The 14,790-nt window shown below is 39.6% G+C and overlaps 1 protein-coding gene across 6 annotated transcripts in view; it reads right to left on the reverse strand.

Annotated features, from left to right (window-relative positions):
* Window positions 1-14,790, reverse strand: part of ntng1a (netrin g1a) — a 117,994-nt gene that overhangs the window by 43,904 nt on the left and 59,300 nt on the right. The window lies entirely within an intron of this gene.

A 14,790-nucleotide genomic window follows, 5' to 3' on the forward strand; every position in this document is an offset into this window, starting at 1 on the left:
GCAATCTTGGTTTTCTTTAATTCTGTTATATTTGAAATCTATAAATGGTTTTCACATTCAGATATCCAATCAACCAGTTGTTAAACACACACAATAAATACAGTATATGTTTATAACTTTAAACAGCATGTTGCAAAGTGTTAATTATTATTCATTTCCAAATTATCTCAACTGCTCTAAAAGTGAAATCATTTACCAGAGATAAAAGAATATTTATGCTGCCATGGTGGTAATCAGCTGAGAAATAAAATATATAATATGCTTTGTCTCTAAACCCCATCACCTAACATCACAATCACCTTCAATCACAGCTGTTAGCCCAAACCATCACTCAGTCATTACCTTGCAAAAAGTTACAGTACCTTCCTAAAGAACTGAAATCTGGAACTTTCCATATGACACTTTTTTTTGTTTGATTGCATTCTCCTCCTCCTTTGTTAGTTGCAGCTCTATTGTGCATTCCCATTCTGCTTGAAGGCTAAAGCACCATCAGATGGCAATACATAATGAGCACCTACATTCACTGGCCTCCGCAAAAGATAACTCGCTCAGAATGGCTTTTCATGTCTCAATGATCCCATTATCAGACAGTTTTTATTCATCACTCCCTGTCGTCTTCAGATCAGAATCAAATATCTTGCTCGGGGAGGTTTTGGATCTTACCACAGAAATGCACACGCCGCTGTTGCTGTGTGTATTTATTTGCGATCGAGGTGATTTTGACAAACAGAAACAGTATGGCGACGCTGTCAACAGTTCTCCCTCTGTTAGAAATGCTGTATCTGCTCCAGCTTGTGAGGGGGAAATACAGCCATATGGTGTTTTCTTCACTGACGAGGCTCTCTTCTCATGTCGCCTATGCCGATATGGCTAGCTCGGTGGGAGGTCTGACTGATAAAATGAAGCAAAACTCTTTTTGCTATTTCAGATTATGTATCACTGTAGAACTAATCATCACATTCTTTCAATGAGGTCATAATGAGCGTCTCAGTCGCCTTTAAGTTCTTAGTTTATTAGCATGTTTGTTGCAAAGTCTCACATTTGCTATTTTCAAGTCAGAAAGTCATTATAACAATAACTCTGAGAGACTATTTGGGACTGTCATGTAGCTGTAAGTAGGCGCTGTCTTACAATGATGTGTGGATACTGTTTAAAAGTGCTGCTTTGTGAGCCAACCCTACCAGACCAAACAGTATCTTAGTCCATCCACTTACACCCTGAAAAAATTGTTTTTTGAAATACTTTACTCTATTTTTTAATGTCTTCTGGAAGAATTTTAAAATTCAATACATGCTGCCACTGCATGCATGCGGCATCCCTGCTGCTTGGCCAATCACGCACTAAACATTACTGTTGAGCAGCAACTCAGGTAACGCATCGAGTAGATATGAATGTATTTCCCAGAGATATGGGGATAAACACAGATGGGGATGGGGATAAATGGAAAAAGGGTGAATTTAATTCAGTGCCAATGAAATTAATTTTTGCAGAGTTGCTTGCAGATAGTGGGAGGAATGGCATAAAAAATAACCTCTAACACATTCACGTTAAAGCAACACAGTGAGTGTTACGAAGCACAGACGGTCAAGGGCTGTGGTTTTAAGTTTTAGACTTGATGGCCCAACACAGGCCTTTATAACACATAAAATCTGGTCACATCAAATCTAAATTAATTTTTTAAACCATCTAACACAACTACATTTTCTGCACATGCCTGCATGATGATTTACAGTTAAAGACAGAAGTGTATTTAAACTTGCCCTTTATTTTTTTCCGAATGTTTTTCCTGATGCAAGTGTCAATAACTGCCCCGGCTTCAAAGCGGTACTGAATCATCAGTGTGGTGGAGGTGGCTGCGAGTGAACGAGAGGTCAATGAGCAGATTAGTCATGAAACCCCGACAGGAGGGCCGATTATGAGGACGACTGCAGCCGAAGAAGAAGGGGAGGAGACATGGTGAAAAAGGCCCTCTCCATTAATGAAATGGGTCACCGCATGAATGTTGAATGCGCTCGGTGGACGGTGAGGAAGAGAAAAATGTCTCTGATATGCCTGGTTTCTGCACTAAGATCCCTTTTCTAGGGAAAAAAAAACCTGGCTTGAGGATAAGATGGTTTTATGAGAAATCAGATTGAAAAATGTCTGACTGCACACTCAATGACAGTGTCGAGATTTTAATGTAACGCCCGTAAACCCTTTGAGTTTATCATCTGTATGGGAGTATTTATATTTATTCATCAGGCTGGGATTAAAAAAAATGACTGCATTATCTCTCTTGATGTGGGTGCGTGTGTGTATGTGTGTGAATTAGGTAAAATGCCCATTGAACTAGATTTGGATTTACGCAGAACAATAACGGAGAGCTATTGCCTGGCACATTTGCTCTCAGAAATGCACACACATATGTATGAAAGACACACCTGGTCTTAATAGTAGAAATCCTGCAAGTGCTGCAATATAAAGAGTACACCATTTGTAAACACATATATTTTTCAGTCAAAAAAAAATCAGTTTTATATATACGCACGGAAATTAACACACGATCCATTTTGTATGACGTGTTAATGTCATCTTTCAAAGTAAAAAATGAATGTTGCTGCATCCCTGAGAACGAGAAAAGGATTTGTCGAGGCGAGGTGCCTCCTGTCCTCTGTTCTGCTGATATAATCTTTCATGTCACTTGTCGCTTTGCTCCTCATATCTGTGGACTTGGTTGATTTCTCTGGCCTGTGATAAAAAGAACGGATTGGCTCGTGCACCTTCTGTGGGTTCAGTGTCAGTGAAACGGTGGCTTAGCTCTTGATTTTTTTGTGCAAGAAGCTTTGAGTGTACTTCATCCTGTAGTTGGACAGAACTATGCTCTGCTATTAAATCCGTTGTTTCTACAATTTGTTTTGGTATGCATATAGTAAATATGAGCATCAGCTGTTTTTAGTAAGAAAGAGAATATGTTGATATACACTCACGGGACACTTCATTAAGTACACCATGCTAAAAGGGGTTGGACCCCCTTTTGCTCCATGGCAAACAGTAGATTGAACAAGGTCCTGGAAACAATGAGAGATTTTGGTCCATACTGACTGAAATGAGCAGAGGTTGCACTGATCATGTCTACATGACTAAATGAACTGACTTGCTGCCATGTGATTGGCTGGTAAGAAATTCGTATTAATGAGTGGTCGGACACGTGTACCTAATGAAGTGGTCATTGTGCATATGTTCTAATTCTGACCACTGTGGAAGTTAAATAAGCTAAAAGCTGACTTGACTAAAATTAAATATAATTATCATAAGAAACTGTTTTGCAAAAGTAATGCACTCCCCATGACTGTTCAGAGGTTTGAATGATGTCCTTTGTAGTTTGTTTAAAACCTGAATTACATTTTATGCTTGTGTATTTTATGTATGTCACTACCATCTGACCCGGGAAAGATTTTTTCATTATAGCAATCCGCTTCAAACATCAGCAATAATTTGAAAGCACTATCTCAAAAGCAAAGATTGCACTTTCACCTGACTGACTCTCCTCACACAAACTACGCCTACAGAGATTTCTATAGGCTGCCCTCTTTTTAAATTCTGCTTAAGCTGCAACAACTTCAGATGGGGAACAACAGAAGGCAAACACTTTGCTGTTTGTGTTATTAAAAAAATAAAATAAAAAAGGGGTCTTATGAAAGTCCAGTACAATAGGTTTAAGCTGGATTGTCTTTGGAAAGGGGCTATTCAGCAAACAGAGACTAAGCAGTCAAAATCCATCCTTCTTTCATCCAGTTATTTGTATGTGCAAGTGGTAGGCACTGAAGGGAGAAGACAGAGGAGGTTTGAAAGGGAGTGAAAAGAAGCTGTACTTGGTAAAAGACACTTTACACGTGGAAATGTTGTGGTCCCACCTGTGCTCCTGATGTCCCAGTGTTTCTGCGGTTTTACCTTTCACTGTGTTTCTTCTCGGTCGCCCGTTTGTCCGCTTTCTCACGGCTCCCCATTTCTCTCCTGCTCCCGACTCACCTGCACACCTGTGACTCATCTACCAGTCAGGCTCCTGCAGTACATATATTACAACTCTACACTCTATTTTCCGCCCCATTGTTCAATCGCCCATGTGTTCCTAATGGCCAAACTGCGACTTTTGCTCAGTCTCGCCTCAGATTGTTTAAGCTATGCTATGCTTACCTTTGCTGTATTCCCAGTCTCCCAGTGTTCCCCGTGTCCTGTCTCAACCTGTGAGCTCTAGGCTTCCCCATACCACCCTCCTTTCATTCACAAACAAAACTGTATTAAAGTGTTTTCAAATTTTGCCCGAATGCTGCTTTTAACCCCAAAAGTGTACATACACACAATAGATACAGTTTTTCCTTTTTTCACTTTTCAAGGTCTTTGTAACTGATGTGATTTTTCTGGACTAAGGGATCCAGCAAAAAAAAAAAAACATAGAAAGAAAACCAGTAACCGCTTCAGTAAGGTGATATGGTGGTATTCAGGGTGGGGCATCTTACTAGCATGGTTTAAAGGAATGACAGCTGTAAATCATTCGAAAGATCATCTTTTTGGAGGACGACAAAGCCCCTGTCCTCAGGGCACTGAATGGTTTGATGAGTATGAAAATTATATGGATATGGCCTTCATACTCACCATCGGTCCCTGGGTGGACAGCTCAAACACTTGGTGCCTGCATAATGTAAAACCTTACTGCTCGGTGTGTTTATCAGAGTGTGTGGAGCCTGTGCCAGTGTTGATCCTTTTTTAAATCTTGTGTTTCATTGGAGGACTGTATTCGTGATTTGATCTCTTTGTTACTCAAATAGTAAATCTGGTGATCTGTGTTGTTGTTGAGTTTTTCCTCCCTGTGTGCTTTGACTTTGGTCTTCAGTCTAACCCTCAGTCTGTCCTCTCCTGAGGGGTGTAGTATGAGCTTTAGTGAGATATACTGAATCTAAGAGTGTACAGTGTTATAAAGGTGCCCCCTTATTTTTAATTTGTAATTTTTAAGTTGGATGGAAGAATCATCTTTTCACTTCGCTGTCATCTTTATTTGTATGAACATCAAATTTGTATGAACTAAATCTATATAAACATATCTATGTTTATATAGGTAACTTATTAAGCTGTACTTCAGCTCTAAAATTACAACAGCATAAAATGCATGTAGTGCATTGTCACTGGAATTTGCATTCAGCTGATTGTGTAAGAAATGTAAAAATGTCATCTTGCTTATTTCTAATCTGCTTTAAAGACTTTTTTTCACACTGCTGGTATTGCAGCTACATGGACACAGATTAGAAAATTGATCAGCTACATTTCTCTGCTATTTATCACTGAGAATACCTCGTCAATCAATAAAATTAATTCCACTTTGATCTGGTGACAACCTAAAGCGATTCCCACGCCTCCTTCGTTAGTCTGTGGGACAGTGTCAGAGCTGAACATTGTGTCTAACCTTTAACATATCAGGACAAGGATACAGGGCTGTGTGCACCTGTCATGTTAGAAATGCACTGAAATAAATCTGTGAATATGAGTTAGGGTATTTATTTTTCTCCTTTTGAAGGCAGACTCTCAAGATTCGGTGGTCAGTTGAATCATTTTGTGCTGAAAGAAAAGACTCAAAAGATGTCAAATTCCCCCTTTTGTGTAAGTGTGCAGTGATCCTGCAGCAGGAAGTTAATAACCACTGTTTTGATACCTGTTATCTCAGAATTGGGGGTTTCGGTGGTCTTTGGTTACATCCTAAACGTCTTAAATAGGTGAATATGAATGGAATGAGCATGTAATGCTAAATGTTTTATTCATGGGAAAAATGACTGCTTTGGTAGAGACAAGGTGTTTCATTAAATGCTGCGCTATAGTTCAGATAACATGACATTACTCTCATTAGAAAAATGTATTTTTAAATAATTACAGTTACCTTGTAACTGTTACATTGTTACACTTGTTACATTGTAACTGACGTCTTTATTATAAAGGCAGCAGCTTCCTTTGTCGCCTCCAGAGTTCTGTGACATGCAGTAATCATCCATCCTTGCTCTCACTAACAGTAACTACAGGTGTCAACAAATCAACCAGGAATGAATTCCTTAAAAATGAAAATAAGTTAAAATAAAAAAGAATAAAAATTAAAAATCTACCAAGTGCCTTTTATAGCAGTTAATTAAGGCAGCCTTGATTGACGGGGTACATTACTGCTCACAACACTTTGGTCTCACCATCCAAGAATAATCTCCATTTTTGTGCACTGTCACAGAGAACACAGATGTGGCGACACTTTGCCACTAGCTGTATACAGATGACTTCACACAGCTGTGGCCTCTAAATACGATGCACTATGCTCTGCTGTTGCGATATGTTTTCTTCCTGTGGCCTGTGCACTGCCGAATCCTTCAAACTTGCTCTTTCCCTTCTCTGTTTTACCTTCACGGTTCATATGTGTAGTGTTTGGGCAAGTTTTTGCATTTGGGAATATCAGATTAATTGGATGGGAGGTAACTTTCTATATTAATAGTGCTCACAGGGGAACACACCCACGACAGCTGGCTTCAGACTGCTACATGTTAGGTACTGGACTGTCAATACTAAATGCTCCACTCAAGTAGTATTGCTTTCATTACTGACGTTAACAAGAGGTTTAAAAATGGAGATGTCACAGCATGAGCTGCAAGAGAAGAAGACGAGGACTCTGTTGAGTTTTTAAATACTTTACAGGGATAGGTGGCGCTAATAAATCATACCAGGATTTAGTTTGTGCAGGCGTATGTCAGTGTTCGCCTGCTTGCCCCCACCTCTCTGCAGCTGCAGGTTGGTACCAAAGACTCAGATGCTCTTGTCCAAACAACCTTACATCTAGTATGCACAATTTTCAAAGCTCTTACAGCCTTCTGAAGCAGATTCTTCCAGCACAGTAAAGTTTCTGCTCCAACTGATAAAAATTTCTTTTGAGCTCCTCAACCTGGCAATCTCAAGCTGGGAGGGTGTCAGCTAGAGATCAACTAAAGGAGGAGGATCAAAGACACGGAGGTAAAGAAATGGCTAAGACATGAAGTCTGGAGCAACAGGTGATTTGGTGTTGATGGACGGAGGAAGCGAGAGACATAAAGAGGCAATGGCGGCTGTGTGGTAGCTAGCTGAGGGAACACAGATGCTAGATAATAATGTGAGCGAAAGAGGCTTTCTGAGATAAATGAAGGCCCATCAAAAACATAGCATTTCCTCATGGCTGTCAACCCAGATGTCAATATCTATTTTCCTTTAAGCTATGAAGTGGATCTCAGTCCTCACACCAGAAGCAAACTCGTTGTACTGTAGAGCCATTTAAAGCAGGCTAAAGCTGGGCCAAATAAAAAAACCCAAAAACGTCTCCAGAGTGGTGACTATGAACTATCGAGAAGAGGTATGAGTTCATCTGAAAACTTGGGGTCAGTAGGTCAATATTTTACTAGTTAATTTTCAGATTATTTTGACCCCTTAACTCTGCTAAAATAAACCATCTCATAAGTCATTACTTTTTTGTGCTGTCCCTTCACCCTCAGCCAGTTGCATCTGGTTTTGTTTCCTTCCCACTGTCCCCAAATGCTTGCTCAAAGGTCATTTGATTGTTAGGGTTTTCTCCATATTATTGTACAGTCTCTAACTGACATATAAAGCACATTGAGGTGACTGTTGTTGTGATATGTTGCTTGATAAATCAAACCTAATTTAACTGAATTCTATTGAACTTTTCCTATAACGTGTTTATTCATCATATAAGGAATTCTCCAGTGTGTGGGATAAAAGAATCTGTGGCATGCTTGGTTTCCTAGCAACACGTATCTGTTATACACATTTTTATTATGTAGTGTGCCACAGCTCGGGAGGTGCGATTGGTAGATGAATATATAGGAGACTGCAGTTAGATAAAAAATGAATAATTTCTGCAGGGCTGAGTGGGTCATGGATGGATGTTGTGGGTCAGGGTGGGTCAGTGTGTGATGGAAGGTGTGGAGAACTGGCGGGTTGCTGGCTGTGTTGTTGGCACAGGAAGTGTAGCTGAACTGAACACAGAGTCCAGAGTGTGGTGGAGTTCTGTGGTGGACGAGAGAGACTGCAGGTCTTCTACAATAATTAAATTATTACAATGTGTTGTGCTTTCTTGTATTGTTCTACCCATTGTTTATTAGTGTATTTTAAAATATATTTTACCCTTACAATGGACAATGAAAATATCTAAGTTATTTGTAAGACTAATAAAACCACTAATGCCTCATCTTTAATGCTTACTTTGTTAAATCTTTCTTTCAAAATGCCCCCCCCCCCCCCAACAGTTCTACTATTAAAGATTTTTTTTCTGATAAAAAAATATTTTTCTCTCATGCCTTGATGAAGGTCAATAGGACATGTTTGTTGTTAACATGGTTCCAATAAATTGATGAACCTGAAATGTGTCAATTTTTTCTGAATGTGTTTTTTGTGTGCTATTTATTTACTTTTGTGTATTTAACAATAAAAATGAGACTTCTTCCAAAAACTCTTCTTCTTTGTTTCCTTTATTCTGCTTCTTTTTTATTTCAGATTAAATCGAAACACCTCAAATGTATCTTGTGAGTACAACACTGTATATGAAACAGTTAAACTGAGCCGCATCTCAAGCTGCTGCAAGAGTCTGCATTAATATGCTGCAGATTAGTTGAAAATAAAAATAATCATCATCTTGGAATGAATGAGATGGGCCAATATGTGGAAATAATTTAAATTTAGACACCACAGTATCTCGTAAATGTAACTGAATTGGGTCTATGATTACACTATTTTCTCAGCTCTGGCCTTTGAGTGACAGCCACATCATACTTCCTTTGTCTCTCTTTGATGAGTCTCCCTCCACCGTCATGGACAGAGACATACTCGTACACTAGATATTTTGTCTTACAGCCTCATTACCTCTTGAAATGGCTCACTTAACACATCGTTCTCAACCAACAAAAGGCCGTTGGGTCATTTGATTGCAGCCATCAAACTAACATGCGGTGTGGTTTTTTAACAGATGGTGCAAAGTTATCTGGTCCAGTCTCTTGGCCTGTCCTACAAACATGGCATTCTCCCACACAGTGACTAATGTAGAATGCTGGTTAAAAAAAATGGATGAAATGCAGAGCACAGCTAGATGCAAATAGATGCTCATGGCGGCAGAGAGTGAGGAAAAGAGACAGAGAGAGACTAAAGAGGGTAGACAAGTGAAATGACTTATTCAAGGGGGAAGTGGGCAGTAAGAAACATGAAATTAGCACAAATAGATTATCTGTCGACTACAGGCAGGCCTAAGAGCAAGCCAAGCACTGTGGAGGGAGAAGGAGCGAGAGAGAGAGAGCGAAAAAAAAAGCAGATCGACTTCTTGTTTATTCCTGCCTCAGGGGAGTTTCGATGGAGCCATCACTCACCAAATTGCTGATCTGTAGTTGGAACAGCTGTATCCATAGCACACACAGACTGAACTATACTGCAATTATAATGCAGCAATAGTGCGACCTATGGTCTGTAGGAGAGATGAAGTGTTTAATCCCTTACAGATGGTGTGTTTCTGCATTCCACAGATGAAAAGCTTTCCTTTCATTGCCATTTTTGTAGTATTGTGGATTTGAGCCAAAAAGATAATACAGTAATGACACCGCTATAGCAGCGACAACTCACTCTAAGTGATGTACAATTATTGCAAAACGTGCAGCAATGCAGATTTACAGTGGTTTCAAAGCAATTCATCAAACACACACATATTCCTTTGGGTGGGTGGGAATGAAGACTAAATTGTGAAGGCATGATGACGTGATTATATTCTGTGGGCAGTGAGAATGGGCACAGTAATATGATTGCTACAGATCAATTTCATGCCAGTTTTGTTAAAAAAATCAATTTTCAGATATGATTTAATATAAGATCAGAAATGATTATAATCCAAATTTTCTTTATTTGGAGTGGAGTGTATTCTTTGCTTATTAATGTAAACTTAAGAATGAACAACCTATTTTTTTAACCCAGGTAAATGAAATGAGAAAATAGCACAAGTGTAAAGGACACGGTATACATTAGCCTAATGACGCATACACAGAGCTGAAATGAGACTGTGCTGTTATTTTACAAAGTTTGGATCTGTAATTAATGTCTGCAGATACCCAAAACAATAATATCAATATTGTGTTGAAGCTAAAAGTTGGATCATTGCATCACAAGAAATAATCTTTATCAAAAATATCTTCAGTAGACTTAGTTTATGCAGTATTTGTTTTGAATAGCACTATGTAAATTAGCATACTCACTTACTTATTCACTGATTGTTTACTTGTTACCTTTATTACATGGTGACAGTGTAAGACGGCAGGTGAATTTCAAACTGCAGCATGTATTTGATGTGGTCATGTGGTTTGTTCATCAACAGTACCGCACGGCTATCAGTTTGCTCGTTGTAGTGATTTATTCAAATTGAATGACTCACTGCAGTAAAATCTAACTATTTCCCAAATGCTGTTTAATTTTGGAGAGAGAAGCGAGAGAAGGTTCTACTCCGGCTTCCTCCCACAGTCCAAAGACATGCAGTTAGTGGGGATAGGGTAATTGGTTACTCCAAATTGCCCATAGGTGTGAATGTGAGTGTGAATGGTTGTCTGTCTCTATGTATTAGCCCTGCGGCAGACTGGCGACCTGTCCAGGGTGTACTCTGCCTCTCGCCCTAAGACAGCTGGGATAGGCTATAGCCCCCCCGCGACCCTGACAGGGATAAGTGGAAGAGAATGGATGGATGGATGTTTAATTTTGGACACCGAAACCAAATGTTGGTTGTCCAAATTATTGGTCCGTCCCCTGAGCAATCCCACCCAATTCTTCCCAGGTGAATCTCTCAAGGTCTTTCACAGTTGATGATCTTCTTGCGTGAAATCCTGGTCCTCAGTTCACTTCACAGAATTTCATTGTGATTTAAGTGAGGGCTCCGTGCAGGTCAGTCATGTTTGGAGGTAGTTCTTCACCAGGAATGACGTGTTTTGGTTTGCTGTAGTGTTGGGAGACTCAGGATGACCTGGATCCAGTGTTGTTGCTGACTGCTTGAGGTTTACTTTTGATATCTTCCCATATCCTTCTTCCTTTGGTGATTCCTTCCATCTTGACGAGATTCCCAGTTCCAGACGTACTGAAGCATAATACTCCCACCACCATGTACTGTCGAGGAAGTGTTCTCTGGGTTGTATGCCTCTCCCTTGTTTCTCCAAACAGCATCTCTGTGGCTAAAGAGTTTTAGTTTTGTCTCATCTGTTCTAAGGATGCACTTCCCTCACCATACCTCACTGTGGCCTGAAGTCATGTCTTCTGCAGAAGTGGAGTTTTTCTTGTTCCACAGCCCGGCAGTCCATTCCTGTGCAGACTTCTAGGACTGTCATCTTTGAGACTACAGTTCTAGACTTGGATAAGCCATTCATTCGTGTCTTGACAGTTGTTCAGTGGTCATTAGACACACCTCTCACTAATTTATTTTCAAAGTCTTTTGCTTTCTACCACTGTCAGATTTGTTCTGGACGGTGGGGCTCTCTTTATAATTCTTGATAATACTTCAGTCCTGTTGATGACACTGTGACACTTGAAAAGCTGTAATAAATTTATATATCCATGTCCTGCTTTATGAGCATCAAAACTGATTTCTTTAGTTTTTAGCTTGATCCCTTCTTAAGTGACAACTCAAAGCCTAACCCAATTTTTTTATAGTGTGTAAATTAGAAGATAAACCTCACTTTTGGTGTGATTTTACAAGCTTTGAACAAGTTAAAGCAAGTCATTGCACAGGAGTGGTTTGTGCTATGGGTCAATGAAAAATGTCAGATTTTCAGTAAGCTAATAATATTGACCCCGCGTTTTTGTTTTTTCTTAATTAATTCTGAATAATGAATGATTTGTAAAGAAAACTAAACTAATATGTTTAAAAATTCAAGGTTCTACTGTTAAAAATCCTTTTGTCCTTATTTTAACTGAACATATTCATCAATAAGTGTACAATAAAAATGATTGTTAGGTAATTCATAGTTTAGGGTCATATGTTAAATGGTTTAAAAAGTAAAAACAAATATATTAAAAATGTAAAAAATCCAATGATCCATGATATTTCCATTTCTGCACATATATGCTCTGGAAATTGAATCACAACTTCCAGGCAGAGGGATAAATTGTTAAAACAAACTTTCTCTTCACTTATCAAATCATTTGCTTAACACAAGCAGGGTGGAAACAGGCTGGAAATGTAGTTCATGATGGTTCTTAAATGATATTTTATGCACTGACAGTGGGAAAAAGGGTTGTAACAATCTGTTGCCAGATTGGGAGGTTATTTAAATCTCCGGCCTAAAAGGATTGTCCTGGTAGATTTTGGCAATTAAAAACCGTAACGGTGATTAAAAAAAGAAGTGCCAGAAATCCCACCTACAGTTCTTCCTATTAGCTGTATTTTTCTTGGTTTGATAGTGGGAAGTGCTTTTGTGGGTATGTGATTGGCACACACACACAAACACACACAAATATATATAAAACTGTTTGATGTATACAGGCCTGAAACAGAAAAACCAATAGCCAGAAAGAGATCTTTTAGTAGCCTGAATCTTCTCCAGCTTTAATTACACTATATTGATCAGAAGCAGGAGGAAGGAAAAGGAAGGGGAGATCGAGTGAAGAGAGGGAGACAGTTGGTGAAACTGTTTCTCTGGCTACGGCTGTAGTTACTGTAAAGTTTGTAAAAAAAGGAGGGGGGCAGGGTGTTTGAGCAATTACTCCAAAGTCATACAGTAGATAATTAGAAAATTCCCCCTAACCCACCACAGTGTCTCTCTGCATACATCCATTTAGCTTAGCTGATACAATGAAACAGTGAGGGTGTCAAATTCATTTAAGTCACCAGCCAAAATGCATTGTTCACATCCATCTCGCAGCTTCATGCTTGGTTTGATTTGAAATTCTCAGCATTGATTTTTCGGTCCCTTGTGCCTTTGGTCTGCTTCTTTCTTGTAATCAGCTATAATAGAATGGTCATGCATGACACTCCTGGCTTCCCTGTACCAACTTTAGCTATATGTTAAAGATGCAAAGAGGACTACTTCTGCAAAACTGCGCTTCTTCTCTCATTTTTAGGTTGACCTACTTTGGCAAAGAGCTTAGGTTCCTTTCTTTGTTTCTCGCACTGTTGTGGCAAGGGCAGAAAATCTGCAAACTCTCCTACTGTATTTTCCTCCACACCCACTCCTGCTTCTGATCCAGGCGGATGGTAGATGAGTCCAGCACAGTAAAATATGCCAGATTCAACCTCAGTGCCCCAGCAAAAACTTTCCTGGCGCGTCTCACAGAACTGTATTCTGTGGGTTAAGGAGCTTATGTCTAGTATACGACGCACGGAGAAAGGAGCTGAGCAGTGATTCGCCATGGGGGGGGGGGAGCAGAGTGAAGCCTCTCTGTGTAGAGTGTATCTCATTATGGCTGAACTGTGTGTTACCTTTGGTAAACAGTGGGGAATATTTCTTAGTCGAGCGTCACTCTAAAAGCAGCAGGCTGGTAAACGACCATAGCCCAACGGTGCCGCAACGCCATTGCTCAAATATACAGCCCCATAGCGATGTATGACTTCGGTCATGATTAGTCAGATAGAATAAATAATCTGCTCTTATGACAGCCCTCTTCATTTCACCGTGTGTTAAATGGATGCCACGTCCAACTCTTTTGTGTTAGTAAATTCCCTCCAGTTATTTTTGCTGAATGACCTTCTCAATCACGAGAAAAGTCAAAAATTCAATTTCTGAGAAAAGCATTCATTATCATAGCCTTTGTGCTGAAGGGTACCTGCCCATTTACTGTGCATAAGAGCGATCCATAGTATATTTGTAGGCAATTTCAATAGCATATTAAGCAAATCAACAAATTAGAGAATCATAAGGCATTTGGCAATATAACGTGAATACTATCAGAGCCACACAAACATGCAATGCCATGAGTATGATGAGAATGACGTCATTTCTAAATTCCTATCAGGTGTTGATGCTCATATTCAGAACTTTTGATTTACTTTTCCCCAACAACTACACTGGCTCAAACAATTATTTGATGAGACTGAACAGGACACTGCTGATGTTTATATTTCTAGTCTTCTTTCCAAGTCTGTCTTGAGGCTGAGAAAAGCTGCAACACACGCAGTGCTGTGTGCCAGCCCGACTTCAACACTTCCACATATTTCCTCGAATTGTTGTGACGTTCTGCACACTGTGCTTCTGTACAGCTGAGTCTCTCACATGTGAAGAGCAAAACATGAGTAATTAAATCTTCATTCCTCCACCCACACTACCGCATTCACGTCTGTTAAATTGAAAAACTACACGGTGTAAAACAGATCCACTTAAGTCGACGCCTCACTGACTCTTGTAGTATAGCGTCACGAAGCGGGGGAAGCTTTCGTTAACCTTTGCGCTAACACTACAGCGGAGTCTTGTTTTGATGTTATATGACCCTCCAGAGACTTTGTAAATCAAACACTAATTACAGCGTACAGTGACCTGATGGCTGAAATGCTACATCTGATGTGCTCCGTGGGCTAAAAGACAGCTGAGTGAATTCTTGTCTAAAGTAGAGTGCTTCAGCAAACTGTAAGCTGCTTGGTTAATTAAGACATGCTGACAACTGGTGAACTCTGCACAACATTATAGATCCACTGCCTAATTGGAAAGAATGGACAACAGTCAACACATTTTCTTCACTTCTTGGCAGCTGCACTGTAGTTGTAATAATGAATATAGAAAATATAGAAAAAAATGA

This window comes from Perissodus microlepis, chromosome 9 (genome assembly GCF_051167445.1).
Source record: "Perissodus microlepis isolate ML-2025 ecotype Zambia chromosome 9, ASM5116744v1, whole genome shotgun sequence".
Classification (NCBI taxonomy): Eukaryota; Metazoa; Chordata; class Actinopteri; order Cichliformes; family Cichlidae; genus Perissodus; species Perissodus microlepis.